This window comes from Scyliorhinus canicula, chromosome 1, assembly GCF_902713615.1.
Source record: "Scyliorhinus canicula chromosome 1, sScyCan1.1, whole genome shotgun sequence".
Taxonomy (NCBI): Eukaryota; Metazoa; Chordata; class Chondrichthyes; order Carcharhiniformes; family Scyliorhinidae; genus Scyliorhinus; species Scyliorhinus canicula.
The window spans coordinates 132,932,964-132,953,068 of record NC_052146.1 but is presented as its reverse complement, the minus strand read 5'-3'; the positions used below and the strand labels follow the sequence as shown (position 1 = coordinate 132,953,068).

Genomic DNA, 20,105 nt, shown 5'->3' with positions numbered 1-20,105 from the left:
TCCCCAACCCCTTGCAGCTTCCCACCCATCCCACCCTGCACGCAAGCCCCCCCCCCCCCCCCCCCGGGCCACACCTCTGCCCAACCCCTCCCACACACCACATTCCCCCCCCACCTCTGCCCCACCCCTCCCCGAGTGCAATCAATACCCAGCCGCCAGCAACCCCCTCGCACCCCACCCTGCACCGCAAACTGACACCTGAACTGCCCTGGTCGGGTGCCTTGCACACACAGGCCACTAGCAGCGGACCCCCTGTGTCATAGTGTCTCACACTGTGCATTATCTGTCCTCCCCAGGAGAAGTTGGCCCACTACCGCCGGGAGCAGGAAAAGACTCGAAGGGGCTCTGGCAGACCTGTGGGTCCTCACTGCTAGAGAGCAGTTGGAGCTGGTCCTCTACCTGAAGGTTGCGAGGGACGGGCTAGGTTGGGTGCAGAGATTGTAGGGGTATGGGTGTTGGAGGAAGGCATAGGGCAGGGCCCTCAGGGCAGTCTAACGTCCCATCCGGGGTTGCCCTTGAAGGCAGCAGGGGGCAGTGTGGGGGAGCCATGCGGTATAGACTACCTGGTGTGTGACTCATGGCCGCTCACCACCGCCAGCCCCATCCCCACCCCTGCGTTCTCCCAGAGGGTCTATGGGGCCATGAGGTGGAATGGCCAGCAAACAAGCAGTGATCACCCAGGCAGACAGTGGAATGTGATACCGAAGGCAGGAGTCAGACTTTGCCGAACGATGCGGAGTGCAAGAGCTCATCACAAAGCGGGTTGTCATCATCCTTCATCCCATGGGCCGGACACGCTGATACTGCCAACCCACGGCTGACATCCTGTAGTCTGGTGGGAAGCTAGGAGGGAGGTTGGGGTGCAGAGAGGGGAGACAGTGGGGACAGGGAGGCTGGACTGCCAGTGGCCAGGCCTCCTAGTTGGCAAACCTGGAACTGATGAGGTTCTCCTGTGTGCGACAGTCCTGGCGCACATATTGCGTGGCCTCCTGTGCCTGCCCAGGCCCCATTCCCTGTCCATTCTGGCCATCTTCTGCATCCTCCTCGCCGGATGAGGCCTGGGTTCTTCCTCCTCCAGCATGTCCCCCTGCAGTGCTATGTTGTGCAGGACACAGCAAGCCAGAACGATGCGGGAGACCCTCCTTTGGCTATATTAGAGGGAGAGCGGTCCAGGCATCGGAACCGCATCTTCAGGATGCCAATGCACCGCTTCGTGACGCTCCTGGTTGCTGCAAGGACGTGTTAATAATTAATGATCTTTATTGTCACAAGTAGGCTTAATTAACACTTCAATGAAGTTACTGTGAAAAGCCCCTAGTCGGCACATCCCGGTGTCTTTCGGGACGTGTGGGAGGAAACCGGAGCACCCGGAGGAAATCCGTGCCGACACTAGGACAGTGACCCAAGCCTGGAATCGAACCTGGGACCCTGGCACTGTGAACAACAGTGCTAACCACTGTGCTATCATGCTGCCCTTGTAATGGTTCTGTGTGTTAGTCTGGGGCCTCTGGACAGATGTCATTAGCCACAACTGCAGCAGATAACCATTGTCACCCAAGAGCCAACTCCTTAACCCAAGAGAGCATCTCAAAGGCATTGGGCCCTGTTGAGTGTGCCAGGATATATGTGTCGTGCACGCTGCCTGGGGATCAGGTGCAGTCGGTGGTCACACACCAGCTGCATATTCATGGAGTGGAAGCCCTTACGTTTGATGAAGGGAATCCCATGAAGAGCTGGCGCCCATAGGGGAACATATGTCCCATCTATTGTTCCTGGTCTGGGTCACGCCACCATTGGTGGTGAACCCTGCTGCCCAGACATCCTTGTGGGCTCGGTTCACATTGAAGTGCATATAGTCCTTTGCCGGGTAACATGGCATCCGTGATGGCACAGATGTACCTATGAACAGATGTCTGCGATATCTCAGATAGGTGCCCACTCGGCACCCGGAAGGACCCCGTTGCGAAAACTTTCAGGGCGACCGTCATCTTGCTGGCCACTGGGAGTGGGTGTCCTCCTCCATACCCCCACAGTTCCATGCGCGCCATCATCTGGAACAGGTGTTGCTGGTTAGCCAAAGTCTTCGGTTGCATGCTCGGTCCAGCAGGTCCTCGAAGGACAGGCAGCGACTGTATACATGTGGCCTGATGCGACGCCTCCTTCGCTCCTTCCCCCCCAGCCCGTTGGACCGCCGCCTCTCTAGCCTCACTGGCTGGCCCCTACTCCTCTGGGGCAGGCTCCTGTTGTGCAGGGTCCACCCTGAACAGCACCAGTGCCTGCAGCCTCAGTGCATCCGTAAGGGCTGCTGCAGCCAGGCAGAAGGCAACCATTCCTGTGCTCTGAAGATCATTCTCTGCAGGGGGAAAAGGGCAGACATGTTAGCATGGTGCGTATTCCCAAATCCATCCATGTCCAGAAAGCTTGATGGTGGTCCTGGATTGCATTGCAGCACCAGCCTCCGCGTGTTTCCCCCCCCCCCCCCCCCCCCCCTCCCAGTCCCACCCCACTCCTCAGTCATTCTCCCCTGACACCTTGGCTTCCACACCCCACCCCAGGCCTCAGTGTGACCGACACCAGGGGGCCTCTAACCCCAACACCCGTCCTTGTCGGCAGGTCCCGGTGGCCGTCGCATCCCATATTAGTGATACGCTCTGCAGCCCCTGTCCTGCTCCCTCCAGTGGGGTCTACTTTGGGTGTCCTCCTTGGGTGGACTGCCAGCAGGGTAGCAACGGGCTGTGGGGTCACCGTGTCACTGACCACCACCATGCTTGATGGTATGTGTATGGGCAGGGGCCATGTATGGGGCTGGGCAATGGGCTTTGGGCACCTGTTGGGATGGTACCTGCAGTGTGCTGTTCTTTTAAAATCACAAATTTGAATTCCTTGCATTTAAAAAAAATAAAATTTAGAGTCCCCAATTCTTTTTTTCCCAATTAAGGGGCAATTTAGAGTGGCCAATCCGCCTATCCTAATCATCTTTGTGTTGTGGGAGTGGGACCCACGCAAGCACGGGGAGAATGTGCAAACTCCACACAGACAGTGACCCGGGGCCGAGAGTGAACCTGGATCCTCAGTACCGTGAGGCAGTGCTAACCACCGCGCCACCATGTTGCCCCTTGAATTCCTGCTCCATCATTTTCTTTCAAACCCTTTTCAAGTTCGGTGATGTCCTGCAATTTGACCCCTGACCAAGTTTTTATTTGAAAGAACAAAAGCAGGCTTACGACATATGGCTCCTCAAGTCTGCTCTGCCATTCAATACGATCATGATGTGGAGATGCCGGCGTTGGACTGGGGTGAGCCCAGTAAGGGGTCTTACAACACTAGGTTAAATTGAAACAAACCTGATCGACTTTATCGTGGTTCAATGCGATCATGGGTGATCTTCTGCCTTAACCCCACCACTTTCCTGCCACTCTCCATATGCCTCAATTCCCTGAGAGACCAACATTTTTATCCATCTTAGCCTCAAATAGATTGAATGATAGAGCGTAGCACAACCTAGGGGGGGGGATCTTGTATGTTTTAATGAAATGACCACCCATTCTTCTACACTCCAGAGATTATAGGTCCAATTTACTCAGCCTCGCATCACAGGACAACCTTCTCAACCCAGGAACCAATCTATTGAAAACATTCAGTGTACTATCTCCAACTTAAGTATATCTGACCTTAAGCATTAGAACAAACCTCTGCACATTTGCCAAATGTGGTCTCACCAAAGCCCTATACAATTGTTGCAAGACTTTGTTGTTTTTGTATTGGAGTCCCCTTGAAATGTAGGTCAGTGAGCAGGAGTGTTAGGTGAAATGGATGGTGTGAGCTAAGACATGGGCTGCAGAGTTTTGGTTTACCTCAAGTTTAGAATGTGGGAGGACAACCAGGAGTGTATTGGAATAGTTAAGTCCAGAGGTAACAAAGGCAAGAAAGAGGGAATCAGCGTAGATGAGCTGAGATGGGGTGAAGATGGGAAATGTTCTAGCTGATCTTAGTGATGGCACCACCATTTAAAATTTTTTTTAGATTACCCAATTATTTTTTCCAATTAGGGGGCAATTTAGCGTGGCCAATCCACCTACTCTGCACGTTATTTTGGGTTGTGGGGGCGAAACCCACGCAGACACGGGGAGAATGTGCAAACTCCACACGGACAGTGACCCAGAGCTGGGATCGAACCTGGGACCTCAGCGCCGTGAGGTAGCTGTGCCAACCACTAGGCCACCGTGCTGCCCTTGATGGCACCATCATGAGATCAGATGTTAATCTTGGAATCAACCTGTTTATATTTCCTTGCAACCTCTTTGTGTCTTCCTCACAGCTTACAATCTCACCTTGCTTTGTATTGCCATCAAACTTGGATACATGATTTAGACAAAAGACCAAGAGTATTTAACATAGATTGTAAATAGCTGAGGCCCTAGCATTGATCCTTGTGGCACTCCACTTGTCACAGCCTGTCAACCTGAAAATATCCCGTTCATTCCTGTTCTCTGCTTTATGCCCATTAAAAAATCCTTCATCCATGCCAATATATTATCCCCAACGCCATGAGCCATTATCTTGCATGTTAACCTTTTGTGATCTTATCGCAAGCCTCTTCAAAATCCAAGTAAATTACACATACTGACTTCCCCTTTAGCCACCCCACTAGTAACATCCTCAGAGATCTCCAATAACTCCAAAACCTCCGGGACACTGGCGGTGTGAAGTTTGCACATTCTCCTTGTGTCTGTGTGGGTCTCACCACATAATCCAAAGGTGTGCAGCGTAGGTGGATTGACCACACTAAATTGCTCCTTAATAAAAAAAATTGGGTACTTTAAATTTGGGGCAGCACTGTGATGCAGTGGTTAGCACTGCTGCCTCACAATGCAAAGGAGGGTTTGATCCTGGCCCAGTTCACATCCATGCGGAATTTGCACATTTTCTGCATGGGACTCATCCTCACAGCGCAAAAATGTACAGGACAGGTGGATTGGCCACACTAAGTTGCCTCTTAATTGGAAAGAACATAAGAACATAAGAACTAGGAGCAGGAGCAGGCCATCTGGCCCCTCGAGCCTGCTCCACCATTCAATGAGATCATGGCTGATCTCTTGTGGACTCAGCTCCACTTTCCGGCCCGAACACCATAACCCTTAATCCCTTTATTCTTCAAAAAACTATCTATCTTTACCTTAAAAACATTTAATGAAGGAGCCTCAACTGCTTCACTGGGCAAGGAATTCCATAGATTCACAACCCTTTGGGTGAAGAAGTTCCTCCTAAACTCAGTCCTAATAGATTCCCCTTATTTTGAGGCTATGCTCCCTAGTTCTGCTTTCACCGGCCAGTGGAAACAACCTGCCCGCATCTATCCTATCTATTCCCTTCATAATTTTCAATGTTTCTATAAGATCCCCCCTCATCTTTCCAGATTCCAACGAGTACAGTCCCAGTCGACTCAACCTCTCCTCATAATCCAACCCCTTCAATCCAACCTCTGGGATTAACCTAGTGAATCTCCTCTGCACACCCTCCAGTGCCAGTACATCCTTTCTCAAGTAAGGAGACCAAAACTGAACACAATACTCCAGGTGTGGCCTCACTAACACCTTATACAATTGCAGCATAACCTCCCTAGTCTTAAACTCCATCCCTCTAGCAATGAAGGACAAAATTCCATTCGCCTTCTTAATCACCTGTTGCACCTGTAAACCAACTTTCTGTGACTCATGCACACCCAGGTCTCTCTGCACAGCAGCATGCTTTAATATTTTATCATTTAAATAATAATCCCGTTTGCTGTTATTCCTACCAAAATAGATAACCTCACATTTGTCAACATTGTATTCCATCTGCCAGACCCTAGCCCATTCACTTAACCTATCCAAATCCCTCTGCAGGCTTCCAGTATCCTCTGCACTTTTCGCTTTACCATTCATCTTAGCGTCATCTGCAAACTTGGACACATCGCCCTTGGTGTTGGAACCGACAATTCTACGGACACGTGCTTGTAGGATTAGAATAGCGGTTTTAATATACTTACAACAGAGCCAGCCTGTTAGCCATTGAACTTTCGGTGAACTGGCTGGCTGACCCTGTGGCACGGATCTTTTTACAGCAGCTCCAGGGGGAGGAGTCCTAGGCGGAGCCAAGGGAGGAGCTCAGTACAAACTCTCGAGTACGCCCAGAGCTCCCCCCCCCCCCGGTGGTCAGGTAGTGCAACTGCACTTACAATATTGATACATATATATACAGATTATAATACCGTGTGAATCTCATTCACCACATTCACCCCCTGTGAAAAAAATCGAGTCCAGTGGGGGTGGTGGCTCACAGAGTTAGTCTGTCCGGTGGACGAATTGTTCGTTTCGATCTGCGGAGCACCGGGGTTGCAGCCTCTTGCGGTGGCTGGGTGGGTGTTGAGAGCTGGGGTATGATGGCAGACTCCGGGGCGGGTCTCATCCAAACTTCATACACTTCTGGCTCTACCGGAGACTGGGGGCACTGGGGGCGGGCTGGTGCTGGCGCGTGGAACCGGTGGGGCGAGCTTGTGGAATCGGGGGTGCGAGGGGGCAGCAGCATAGGGAACGGGGTAAGGGGTTCCTCAGTGGAGGTAGGGGGGGGGGTCTGGATCCAGCGGGTGCCTGGATCCAGCGGGTGCCAGGTCCCGAAAGGATACTGTGTCCTGGCGACCGTCCGGGAACTCCACGAATGTGTACTGGGGGTTGGAATGGAGGAGGCGCACCTTTTCAACAAGGGGGTCAGTTTTATGGCCCCTGACGTGCTTCCTCAGGAGCACCGGGCCTGGTGTCCTCAGCCACGCCGGAAGTGAGACCCCCATGGTAGTGCCCCTAGAAAAAGTGAAGAGCCGCTCGTGAGGGGTTTGATTTGTAGCTGTACAGAGGAGGGATCTGATTGCGTGGAGCGCGTCTGGGAGGACTTCTTGCCATTGGGAGACTTGGAGTTTTCTAGACCAGAGGGTCAGTAGGACGGTCATCCAGACCGTCGCGTTCTCCCTCTCCACCTGCCCGTTCCCCCTGGGGTTATAGCTGGTAGTCCTGCTCGAGACGATGCCCTTGTCGAGCAGGTACTGACGCAGCTCGTCACTCATAAAGGACGAACCCCGGTCGCTGTGCACGTAGCTGGGGAAACCGAACAGGGTGAAGACACTATGCAGGGCCCTAATGACTGTGTGGGAGGTCATATCGGGGCATGGAATGGCAAAAGGGAATCGGGAGAACTCATCGATGATGTTGAGGAAATAAATGTTCTTGTTAGTGGAGGGGAGTGGCCCTTTGAAATCAATCGCAAGGCGTTCAAAGGGCCTAGAAGCCTTGACCAGGTGGACCCTGTCTGGTCTATAGAAGTGTGGTTTGCACTCCGCACAGATCGGGCAGTCCCTGGTGACCGCTTTTACCTCCTCGTTGGAGAAAGGCAGGTTTCGGGCGGTGGAGGTTGGCGTCGTGGTCCTGCTGGTCATAGCCGCAGATGGTAACATTGTCCAGATACGGAAACGTGGCCCGCTGCCCGTACTGGTCTACCATTCGGTCCATTGCTCGTTGGAACACCGAAACCCCGTTAGTGACGCCGAAGGGAACCCGGAGGAAATGGAAGAGGCGGCCATCGGCCTCGAACGCCATGTAGTGGCGGTCCTCTGGGCGGATTGGGAGCTGGTGATATGCAGATTTCAGATCCACCATGGAAAATAGCCGATATTGGGCGATCTGATTAACCATGTCTGCAATTCTGGGGAGGGGATACGCGTCTAGGAGCGTAAAGCGATTTATGGTCTGGCTATAGACGACGACCATGCAAAATGTTTCCCTGGTCTTGACGACCACCACCTGAGCTCTCCAGGGACTATTACTGGCCTCTATGATCCCCTCACTGAGCAGCCGTCGGACCTCCGATCGGATAAAGACCCTATCCTGTAGGCTGTATCGCCTGCTGCGAGTAGCTACTGGTTTGCAATCTGGAGTGAGATTGGCGAAGAGAGGAGGGGGGGGCGATGCGCAGTGTGGCTAGGCTGCAGATAGTGAGTGGGGGCAGGGGCCCGCCGGAGCTGAGGGTGAGGCTCTTGAGGTTGCACTGGAAATCCAGGCCTAATAAGAGTGGCGCGCAGAGGTCAGGCAGGACATAAAGTTTAAATTTTGAATAACTAGCGCCTCGAATTGTGAGCGTAGCGACGGTGCATCCTTCGATTTGGACTGAGTGGGAGCCCGAAGCGAGGGCGATAATTTGGCTCACAGGAAAAATAGGAAGCGAACAGCGTCTTACCAGCTCTGGGTGTATAAAGCTCTCAGTGCTCCCGGAGTCAAAGAGGTATGGCGTGCTGTACCCGTTGATCTTGACCTCCACCATCGAACTTCGTAGGTGCTTGGGGCGGGATTGATTTAGGGTGACCGCGTTGCGTTGCGGGCCGCGTGATGAGTGCCCGGGAAGGTCGTAGTCTTCCGAGTGGGCGTCCGGTCGAGTAGATGCCGGTACGTTCTGGCGAGCTTGATGCAGGATCGCTGCACTGAGTTGCGGGCCGCGTGATGGGTGCCCGGGGAAGTCGTAGTCTTCAGATGAGCTTTCTGAGCATGCCGATTCAGATGGGGCCCGTGGATCGCACGTGGTGAGCGGCGAGGAAGATGGCGGCCCCCATGAGTCACACGTGGCAGGCCGCATGGTGGGGGTTTGCCAAGATGGCGGCCCCATGGATCGCACGTGGCGGGGTAGGCCGCAGCGTTTCGGGCCCGCAGGTGTTGGGAGCAATTTGTTCTCTCTACTGGGGAGTTAAAAACTGGGGTCCTTTTCGCGAGGCACACTCTGGCATAGTGGCCTTTCTTCCCGCAGCTGCTGCTGGTCGCGGAACGGGCTGGGCAGTGCTGCTGCGGGTGCTGGCTTTGGCCACAGAAATGGAAGGCTGGGGCAGCTGAGTAGCTGGCTGGGGCAGCAGAGTAACTGGCTTTGGCAGCGCGGTAGCTGGGGGGCCGTGAGGCACAGGCCTCGGGGGTCCACGATGAGGTCGCAGGGTCCGCGGGAAACGACGTGAGGCTGCGGAAGGAGACTTCCATAGTGGTAGCAGCCTCCACTGTAGTATCTAAGTACCGGGCCCCCTTTTCTAGCAGTCTTTGGCGCACATAGTTAGATCTAAGGCCCGCTACGAAAACGTCCTGCACAGCAAGCTCCCTATGTTCAGCCGCTGTAACGGCTTGATAATTACAGTCATTGGAAAGATTGTTCAGTTCCCGTACAAACTCGGCTAGCGTTTCTGTAGGCCGCTGACGGCGAGTCATAAAAACGTGGCGTGCATAAACCTCGTTAATGGGCCCAACGTACATTTTGTCCAATATCGCCAGCGCTGCGGTGTAAGAACCGGCCGGATTTAGCTGTGTGGAGATTCTGTGGCTTACCCTCGCCTGCAGTAGGCTGAGCTTTTGTTCCTCCGTTGTTCCGGCGATGCTGGCTTCTGCCAGGTAGGCCTTAAAACACCTCAGCCAGTGGGAAAAAATTTCCTTAGCCTCTGCATCCTTCGGGTCGAGTTCTAGGCGTCCGGGCTTGAGGGCTGCTTCTATGATTTACTTCGACTGTTTTGTAAGGATATTAAATTTTTGGAACCAACAATTCTACGGACACGTGCTTGTAGGATTAGAATAGCGGTTTTAATATACTTACAACAGAGCCAGCCTGTTAGCCGTTGAACTTTTGTGTGGCACCTTGTCAAAGGCTTTCTGGAAATCCAGATATACCACATCCATTGGTTCCCCGTTATCTACTGCACTGGTAATGTCCTCAAAAAATTCCACTAAATTAGTTAGGCACGACCTGCCCTTTATGAATCCATGCTGCGTCTGCCCAATGGGACAATTTCTATCCAGATGCCTCGCTATTTCTTCCTTGTTGAAAGGAATGGGTGTTCTAAATTTATAAAATATGGTGGCACAGTGGTTAGCACTACTGCTTCACGGTGTTGAGGTCCCGGATTCGATCCCGGCCTCGGGTCACTGTCCATGTGGAGTTTGCACATTCTTCTCGTGTTTGCATGGTCTCACCTCCACAATCCAAAATGATGTGCAGGCTAGGTGGATTGGCCGTGCTAAATTGCCGCTTAATTAGAAAACAAATAATTGGGTACTCTAAATTTTGTGCTTAGGCAGTGGCCTAGTGGTATTGTCACTGGACCAGTAATCCAGAGACTCGGGGTAATGCTCTTGGGACCCGGGTTCAAATCCTACCATGGCAAATGGTGAGATTTGAATTCAATAGAAATTTGGAATTAAAAGTTGAAAGACCACCATGAAACCATTGTCGATTTTGGGAAGTTGGTTAGCTTAGTTGGTTGAACAGCAGGTTAGTGATTCAGAGCAAGGTCAACAGCGTTGGTTCAATTCCCATACTGGCTGAGGTAGCATGAAGGCCCTGTCCTCTCTATGTTGTCCCTCCCCTGAGGTGTGATGACTCTGAGGTTTAATCACCACCAGTCAGCTCTCTCTTTCTCAAAGGGGAATGCAGTTTATGGCCCTCTGGGATTACTGTGACTTTTACTCGCCATCCCAATGTCTTTTTAAAAGCACAGTAGCACTGTGGTTAGCACTGTTGTTTCACAGCGCCAGGGACCCGGGTTCAATTCCAGGAGTTTGCACTTTCTCCCCATGTCTACATGGGTTTCATCCGGGTGCTCCAGTTCCTCTCAGTTGAAAAATGTGCAGGTTAGGTGGATTGGCAATGCTAAATTGCCCTTAGTGTCCAAAAGGTTAGGTGGGGTTACTGGGCTACGGAGATAGGGTGGGGCCTGACCCTAGCTAAGGTGCTCTTTCAGATGGTCGGTGCAGACTCGATGGGCTGAAATGCCTCTTTCTGCAGTGTAGGGATTCTACAACATCTATGAAATTTGTCGAACATAATTTCACTTTTATAATACCAGGTTCACTGTGCATTAAGACTTCCTTCATAACAAGTTCCAGCATTTTCATGATGATTGATGTCAGGCTAACTGGCCTGTAGTTCCCTGTTTTAGCTCTCACTCCTTTCTTGAATAAAGTTGTTACATTTGCTAGCTTCCAATCCGGTGGGAATCCCGGGAATTTTGAAAAATCATACCCAGTGTATCCACTAACCCTGCAACAACCACTTTTAGATCCCTGCGAAGAATGCCATCAGGTCCTACAGAGTTTATTGGCTTTTAGACTCATAAGTTTCCCTAATAGTTTTTCTCTTCTGATATTACTTAGTTAAGCTCTTCACTCTTATTAGTCCTGGGTTACCCTCTAATTCTGGTATGCAATTTGTGTCTTCCACAACAAAAACAGACAGATTTTTTTTCCATTTCACTGGCATTTCCTCATTCCTCATAATAATTCCTCCTGTCTCCTTCTGTGTCTAAGAGACCAAGGTTTACTTTAGTTACTCTTTTTGTTTACTTGTAAGCTCTTGCATGAGGTTTTGATATTTCTGATTGGATTTACTATCATTCTATTCTCACTTCTTATTAATCTTTTGGTTGCCCTTTGCTGGTTTTAAACTTTAAAGAATAATTTTCTTCCAAGTTTCAATCAGATTTGTTTCTACCCGCACTGCTGCCTCACGAGGTCCCAGGTTCGATCCTGGCTCTGGGTCACTGTCCGTGTGGAGTTTGCACATTCTCCCCGTGTTTGCGTGGGTTTCGCCCCCACAACCCAGAGATGTGCAGGGTAGATGGATTGGCCACGCTAAATTACCCCTTATTTGGAAAAAATGAATTGGGTACTTTAAATTTTTATTAAAAATTTGTTTCTACCCATTTTCCATTCATCCAAGTTTCAGGAATTGAAACCAGCAGCCCTCCATTGCATTTGCCAAATAGGTTCTTCTCTTATGTGTGATCTTCGGTTTGAATATTAACACGCAAACTTGTGGGTCTCCCCCCGACAATCCAAACGATGTGCAGGATAGGTGGATTGGCCACATTAAACTGCCCCTTAAATGGGGGAAAAAAAGAATTGGGTACTTTAATTTAAAAAAAACATGCAAGCTGGCTGAATGGGGCTCTCCATTACGGGGCATGATTTGGTTTTCACCTCATGTCCGTCCAAGTACACTTTTCCAGCACAAGCCATTTTCCTCTGCCTTACCATGGTGACCCCCTGTTTGCTGCCTGGGTTGGGACCGGGTCATTCAGAGACTGTAATTAAGCACGGCTGCTTTGCCACTTGGGAAAGGTGGACATTCCCCAAAGTTTTACCATTTATTTGAAGGCAATAATATCACCTGGAGATTCGACTCAACGCAGCGAAAATAAGCGTTTCTATTACTTAAAACTATACGCTAGGAAAATGCACATTTGGGTACATTCATGCCCCAGGTGCTTACCAACACTTTGTCCGAGCTTCGGAGGGCTGTTGATCAGAGGGGGTGAGGGGGGGTCCGGCTCAGATTAAACACCTTCTAGCTTGGTTCCTCGGCCCTTCCAGGCGCTCCTTCCCAACGCCAGCCGCCGTTGCTTGGAGACCGGACCCTTCGCACCAATCAGAAAAGCGGTGCTTCAATAAACACAACCATGACAACTGGAAGTGCAACAATAAGTAAGGCGCCACCCGGCTCAAAGCCGGCGCTGCATCAATCATTCGAACTCCCTCTTTGCTATTGCCGCTTAGGCTGAGAGAAAGGCAGCCTTTGAAAATGTAGCCGAGCCTCAGTAAGGCCGTTGGACCCAAGTCCTGACTGGCTGGCAAGGCAACAATTACTGAAACCTGAGGCGACCTGAATTCAGCCGAAAGCTTTAAATTCAGCACCATCTGCATTGAAGAACCCGGGACAGATGTTTGAGGCGAATAAAACAGTCCATGCAAGGGTATGGCTCACAAAATATTAGGGTGACAATAAAAGAAAATATTGGAAACACTTAGCTGGTTCGGCAAAAGTCCCCTTTCGGATGCACGGAGCAACCTGCTCATAGGCCTGAGCCTAATACATATGATGCCTTGCTATTAGAAGTCACATTCATACAACGTCTCTGTAACGAGAACTGGGATTGGACATTTATCTCCATATTCCTGGTTTACTATTTGGTAAGCATGAACACATCTGGTCCGATAAGGTGAACACACAAATGCGAGATTATAGACTACCACGAATCATAGAATCCCTACAGAGCAGAAGGAGGCCAATTCGACCCATCGAGTCAGTACGGACCTAATGAAAGAGCACCCTACCTAGGCCCACACCCCCACACAATCCCTGTAACCTCACCGAACCTTTGGACACTAAAGGGAAATTTGGCATGAACAATCTATCTAACCTGCACATTTTTGGGACTGCAGGAGGAAAACGGTGCTCCTGGAGGAAACCCACACAGACATGGGGAGAATATACAAACTCCATGTGTTGCTACTCGTGTCTTAATAAAGCTCGTAGTCTCAAGTGTGGAGAAGATGCTTTATTGTGAGTTCGTTCAGTTTCCAGAGCTCGACCTAGAACGACCTTCCAGTGCTAACTACCAGCTTTGCTTGCTGTGTGTGTCCTACTTACCAGCCCGCCTGCTGTGAAGTGTGTGTTGTGTATATGTGTTGCTCCAAGTTCTGCCCTCAGTGAAGTGTGTCCTCACTTCCTGTCCCCGTCTATTTATATGGCTCTCCCGTGCCCCCTCTAGTGTTTGCTCAGTTGTGTTGCATCTAGTTAACTTGTGATCACCACATCCCCCTTTTTCTCTTAACATATTTTCTGTACATCGTTAAAGAAAATTGTACATCCTGTCCCGGTGTATCTGTAGCTCTCCCGCTCGTGTTTGCTCTGTTGTTCTGTATCTAGTCAATCTACGATCACCACATCCCCCTTTTCTCTTTACATAGTTTCTGTACATCATTAAAGAAAAATTATTGAAAACAGTTACTTATGATATGCGTATCTATACAGGTGATGGTGCTATTGCATATTTTACAAAGCCAATGTAGTTATATGTCCAATCTTAATAAAAACATTTATGAGTCCAAACTTGATGAATTTGTTCAGAGCTTTTTTTCTTTTTTTGTTGTTGATGACGTGGTGATATTGATATTGCAAGTCCGCTGTGAATGTTGTTGGTGTTCCTTGTTATTTTAAGTACCCAATGCATCATCCCAAGGTGTTTGCATGGTCACCTCACTGATGTTGACTGGCATGGCCTTTTTTCTGTGCTTGTGGTGTTGATTTATTGTCTCATCCGCCTTGGATGCTGGTGTGCTTGCTCGTTCTGGAGCAGACGTGAGTTTGTGCGATTCGTTGTCATCCCATGACATGTTTGTAGTCTTGTCATCGTTTTGCAGTGTGCTGTGGCATTGTCCTTCATGTGCCGAGTAGTACCATTGTGTACAAGTCGTTGTTTCATTGCTGTTGTTTCTGTCGTTCCTGTTTTTGTTGTTTTCGTTGCCGTACTTGTTGCTGTTTTTGTCGTTTCTGTCTTTGGTGTTGGCACTGTCGTTGTTCCTGACTTTGTTGTTTTCGTTGCCGTTCGTGTTGCTGTTTTTGTCGTTTCTGTCTTTGGTGTTGTCGCTATCTTTGTTCCTGACTTTGTTGTTTTCGTTGCCGTTCTTGTTGTTTCTGTCTCTGTCGCTATCTTTGTGCCTGACTTTGGTGTTTGTCTTGTCGCGCTTCATGTTGCTTTTGTTCTTTCTGTTGTCGTTCTCGTTTCTGCTGTGCTTCTTGCTATTGTTGTTGGTCTTGTCGCGCTTCATGTTGCTTTTGTTCTTGCTGTTGTTTGTCCCGTTTCTGCTGTGCTTCTTTTGACTTTTGTTTTTCTTGTTATACTCTAATCGTGTCCCGAGTGGATAATTTGAGTCATTGAGCATTTCGTCTCGAGAGTGGTGCGAATGATCTGATGTTGCATCGGTGCAGGTGACATCAATCATTTGTGGAGAATTGGATTCCTCATCTTTGCTTTTGTTGTGCTCCTCTTCCGGAGTCAAATTCTTCTCGATTTCGTTTGACGTGGTGTCTCTGGATTCTTGGCGCTCCTCTTCTGGAGTCAAAACCTCCATGATTACAATCGACGTGATGTCTGTGGACTTCTGGCGCTCCTCTTCTGGAGTCCAAATCTGCATGATTTCAGTTGATGTGGTGTCTCCGGACTCTTGGTGCTCCGCTTCTGGAGTTGAAATCTTCATGATTTCCGTTGATGTTATCTCACTGGACTCCAGGTGCTCCTCTTCTGGAGTCAAAATCTGCATGGTTTCTTCTGGCTTGGTCTCTCTGGACTCCAGGTGCTCCTCGTCTGGAGTCAGAATCTGCATGGTTTCTTTTGGCTTGGTCTCTCTGGACTCCAGGTGCTCCTCTTCTGGAGTCAAAATCTGCATGTTTTCTTTCGGCATCGTCGCTCTGGACTGTTGGGTGGCCCGACTCTGTGCTTCTGTACAGACAAGCTGAGAACTGTCAGTCTCGCTGTGATCCTGTACGTCGAGTGCGATCACCTTGTTACTGTTCTCGCTCTGTGCGTCGGTACAGACAAGCTGAGAACTGTCAGTCTCGCTGTGATCCTGTACGTCGAGTGTGATCATCTTGTCACTGTCTTCGCATGCAGTGGGTAGAGGTGCATTGTCTTCTTCTTGTTCATGTGAGCTTGTTAGACTTTCATAGTCTGCTTGTGGTTGCTCAGATACTGTGGGTTGACCTTCATGGTCTTGTGCATGCATGGTGTCAGTGGTGAGATGTACGTTGTCTTCTTCTTGTTCCTGTGAGCTTGGTAGACTGTCATAGTCTGCTTGCGGTTGCTCAGATACTGCGGGTTTACCTGCATGGTCTTGTTCATGCATGGTGTTCGCCAGGGAGTGTTTGCTTGCATCCCTTTTGGAGTCTTTCATTACTCTCACTGTGGAGCCTGTCATCGCTCGCTCTGTGGAGTCTTCCTGTGCTCTCTGTGTGGCGTCGTCTTCGTCTTGGGTATTGCTGTCATCCAATGTATCGACGAGCTGCCATGGCCTCATGGTGTTGGATTCATCTACCATGAGTAGAGTCGTGTTGAGCTTTGCAACGGTGTCGCTGATGCTGTGATCAGCATGTCCAAATAACTCCTCCATGTCTAAGTAGTATTCTTTGATACCCATTTCATCTTCGTTGGCGTCTTCTACCACGAGTTGATTCGTGTTGAACTTTGCGACCGTGTCGCTGATGCTGTGAGAAGCATATCCGACTGACTCAGCTGTGTCTGAGTAGTATTCTTCGAAAAACAAATCATCTTTTGTTGTTTCGGAATTCTTTTTGTTCTCTTCACTTTGGGTGGTGCAGACTGCTTTTTTCAGGGTGTTGTGCAAGTTGTTTTTAACTGTTGGTGTAAGTTCAGGTATTTTTCTGTGTTCTGAGGCAAGAAAATTTGTGTTTACCACTTTAAGTGTCTTATTTTCAATTTTCGGGCATTTCCCTTTTAAGTGGGCGTGGTCGGGATGCTCAGACGTCATGACGTCACGCGCAGGAATGCATTGCGCATGCGCAAATCGGCCTTCCTCCTTCACTGTGCGGTTTTGTTTCCATTGCGCATGCGCGGCGTGCGCGTGCGCATCACGATCGGCACCGCGATCTTTTTTAAACTGCGCATGCGCGGCTTCCGGTTCCGGCGCATGCGCAGATACAATTTGTAGTTCTTTGCTTACCGGAGACTGCAAAATGTGCTCCAACGCCATTTTTTGCCGTTTTTCGCGGATTTCAGCGATTTTTCTGTCCCACCAGGACTCCAAAATTCGTAAGTTATCTTCTCTTCCCGATTTGGACAGGGTTTCAGCGTTTTGGCTTTGTGAGAAATTCTTTTTATTTCTTCTTTTTGATCTGTACTTTTCATTCGCGATTTCTTGCTCTTTTCGTGATTTTTTAAGTTTTGCATCACTCAGTCTCTGTGCAGTTTGGACTCTGAGTATGTCTTGCTGTTCAAATTTCTCACAGTACTCTTCAAATTTGTTTAGTACCGTTTGTAAGCTGTTTCTGTCTTCACCTTTTGAGTATTTAAATCCATTATAAACTTTCGTAGCTTCATTTCCTTCGATGAGAATTGCTATTTTAATTTCGTCTGAGGCTGCTGCTGCATCATATGCTATGATACCGAAATCGAACATTTGTTTAAACCTTTCCCAGACACTTCTTACTTTTCCAGTCGTGTCCAGGTGAAGTGGGTATCCAAGGCACATCCTCTCATCAGCAATGTCTTCCCGAGTCGAATGTCCAGTAGGAGATTTCCATGCCATTCTTGGTTGAGATTTCCATGCCATTTTTTTGTTTTCTGTATCTGCAGCTGAGTTGTCCTGTCATAAGCGTCTGAAATCACTCCTGGAACCATGTGTTGCTACTCGTGTCTTAATAAAGCTCGTAGTCTCAAGTGTGGAGAAGATGCTTTATTGTGAGTTCGTTCAGTTTCCAGAGCTCGACCTAGAACGACCTTCCAGTACTAACTATCAGCTTTGCTTGCTGTGTGTGTCCTACTTACCAGCCCGCCTGCTGTGAAGTGTGTGTTGTGTATATGTGTTGCTCCAAGTTCTGCCCTCAGTGAAGTGTGTCCTCACTTCCTGTCCCCGTCTATTTATATGGCTCTCCCGTGCCCCCTCTAGTGTTTGCTCAGTTGTGTTGCATCTAGTTAACTTGTGATCACCACACTCCACACAGTCCCTGGATCAGAATCGAACCCGAGTCCCTGGCAGCATATTGAGGCAGCAGCATATTGTTTCAACTCAAGAAGTTGGCAGAGTATCAGGAATCTAGATCTAGAGCACATGCAAAATCCTTTTTCTCAAACTCTTCAGGCTGTGCAGCGTGTTGTTTGGTGCTGCACTGCCATCACATAACAAAGGCAACAATTCAACATGACATGCGCATTAACACCAGTTTTGCAAAATGCAGCTTTTACCAAACATTTACCACCAGAATGGCCTAGTGCTGTACTGTATCCTTCTATGATTCAGGTGAAAGATGTATGCTCACTTTTTAGCCACTAAAACTATATGAGTTGAGAAAGGGAAGACGGGTTTATTGCATCTGTGATGCTGCTGCACCATTCAATTGGTGGTGATGCAATGATGTGGTCCTAATGCTTCTGAAAGGTTAGATAGATTCAGTTCAGTACACTGCAAACAGCTGCTCACACTCAGGTGTGCTGGTTTGTTACAGGTAACTTTCTTGACCAGAGTCTAATGGGCAGTCTTGTATTGGACAGAGGTGTGTGTATAGGCAAGCATGGAGACAGCTGCTAGTTTAGACCTGATACTATCTATATGTATATATAGTTACAAATAGCTAACAAACAATTACTGTTAAACTAAGACTCTTCATTGGACCCACCATATTGCATACAACAACTTACACCATAAAGCAGTGTTTCAACATTTGGAAGTTACCACTTTTACAATTAAAACTTTTAAATTTATTAGTTGACATGTTGTATATGTCACAGTGTCCTGGGCCCGCTTCCCTTCCTGCTCCCAATAAGTGTTTAATTTTGACAATGTGGGCAAGGTCTTCTAGCTGTTCATGCCAGTGGGATCCCCCGGTCTCATCGAAGGCCCCCTTCCCATGGGTTTTCCGGCGGCATGGAGTGGATTCAATGGGAAATCCTGTTGATGGAAGTGGGATATTCTAATGGCGGACCACCTCCTGTCGCCAAAAAACATACCACAGGGAGGCCAGAGAATCTCACCCTATGGGTGGGATTTACCAATTGTTCATGCCAGCAGGAAATTCTGGCCCCACGCTGGAGCACGCGTTTCCCGGCAGCAAAGGGTGCTATTAACGGGAATACCCATTGACAATGGCAGGACCAGTAGATTTGGCTGGCGGGGCGCTTCCCACGCTGAAAACACACGGCAGGGTGGTCAGTAAATCCCACCCTATATTTTAGTGTTTAAGATAATTAACTTGATCACATGAAACATCACAGGTGAAACTATTCTTGACTCAAACATGCCCTGGATGGGCATTATACCCACTTCTAAAAATGCCATTATCCCACTATCTTGAATGAGTATACACCCAAAAAGAATAATCTGACCTGCTTTATTGGAACTGGCTAAAGTAGAATGTGAATGGGACATGTGAATCTATCTTTCTTCAGCCACAAAAATCAACTCCAGTTAACGTTGGCTGCTGACATACTTCCCATGAACATTTGGACAAGGAGGTCAATGAATGAGAATGAGAATTTAGGTTTTTTTTTCCATGTTATATATTTTGCACAGTACTGTTAATTCTACCAAGAATGAATTTGTGGGTGGCAGGGTGAGGCAGTGATTTGCACTGCTGCCTCACAGCACTGAGGTCCCAGGTTCGATCCAGGTACCCTGTCCGTGTGGAGTTTGCACATTCTCCCTGTGTCTGGGTGGGTTTCACCCCCCACAAACCCAAAGAGGCGCAGGGTAGATTGGCCACACTAAAATTGCCCCATAATTGGAAAAAATAATTGGGCACTCTGAACTTAAAAAAAGAATGAATTTGCAATAAAGTATTTGTAATCCTTCAGAAAGATGCAAACATGGATTCCAAAAGAAAAAAAACACAAAGAAGAGAGATATCCCTGGTGTCACGGCCAATATTTATCTCGGTCAACATCACAAAAACAGATTATCTGTCCATTATCACATTCTATTTGTGAAAGTTTGCTGCATGCAAATTGGCTGCCCGATTTCCTACATTATAACAGCAACTACACTTCAAAAAGTAATCCATTGCCTTTAAAATACTTTGAGATGTGTGATACAAAGAACAAAGAAAAGTACAGCACAGGAACAGGCCCTTCGACCCTCCAAGCCTGCGCCGACCATGTTGCCCATCTAAACTAAAATCTTCTACACTTCCTGGGTCCGTATCCCTCTATTCCCATCCTATTCATGTATTTGTCAAGATGCCCATTAAACGTCACTATCGTCCCTGCTTCCACCACCTCCTCCGGCAGCGAGTTCCAGGCACCCACTACCCTCTGTGTAAAAAACGTACCTCGTACATCTCCTCTAAAACTTGCCCCTCGCACCTTAAACCTATGCTCCTCAGTAATTGACCCCTCTACCCTGGGAAAAAGTCTCTGACTATCCACTCTGTCTATGCCCCTCATAATTTTGTAGTCCTCTATCAGGTCGCCCATCAACCTCCTTCGTTCCAGTGAGAACAAACCAAGTTTATTCAACCTGTCCTCATAGCTAATGCCCTCCATACCAGGC

General features: G+C 48.8%; 1 protein-coding gene across 1 annotated transcript in view; it reads right to left on the bottom strand.

Moving 5' to 3' along the window:
* tekt2 (tektin 2 (testicular)) overlaps nt 1-12,920 on the bottom strand; it is a 65,300-nt gene extending 52,380 nt beyond the window's left edge. Inside the window, exon 1 of the mRNA XM_038800255.1 lies at nt 12,319-12,920. The gene's annotated coding sequence lies outside the window, so the exon portion shown is untranslated. The remainder of the gene's footprint in view (nt 1-12,318) is intronic.
* Between the last annotated feature and the right edge of the window lie 7,185 nt (nt 12,921-20,105).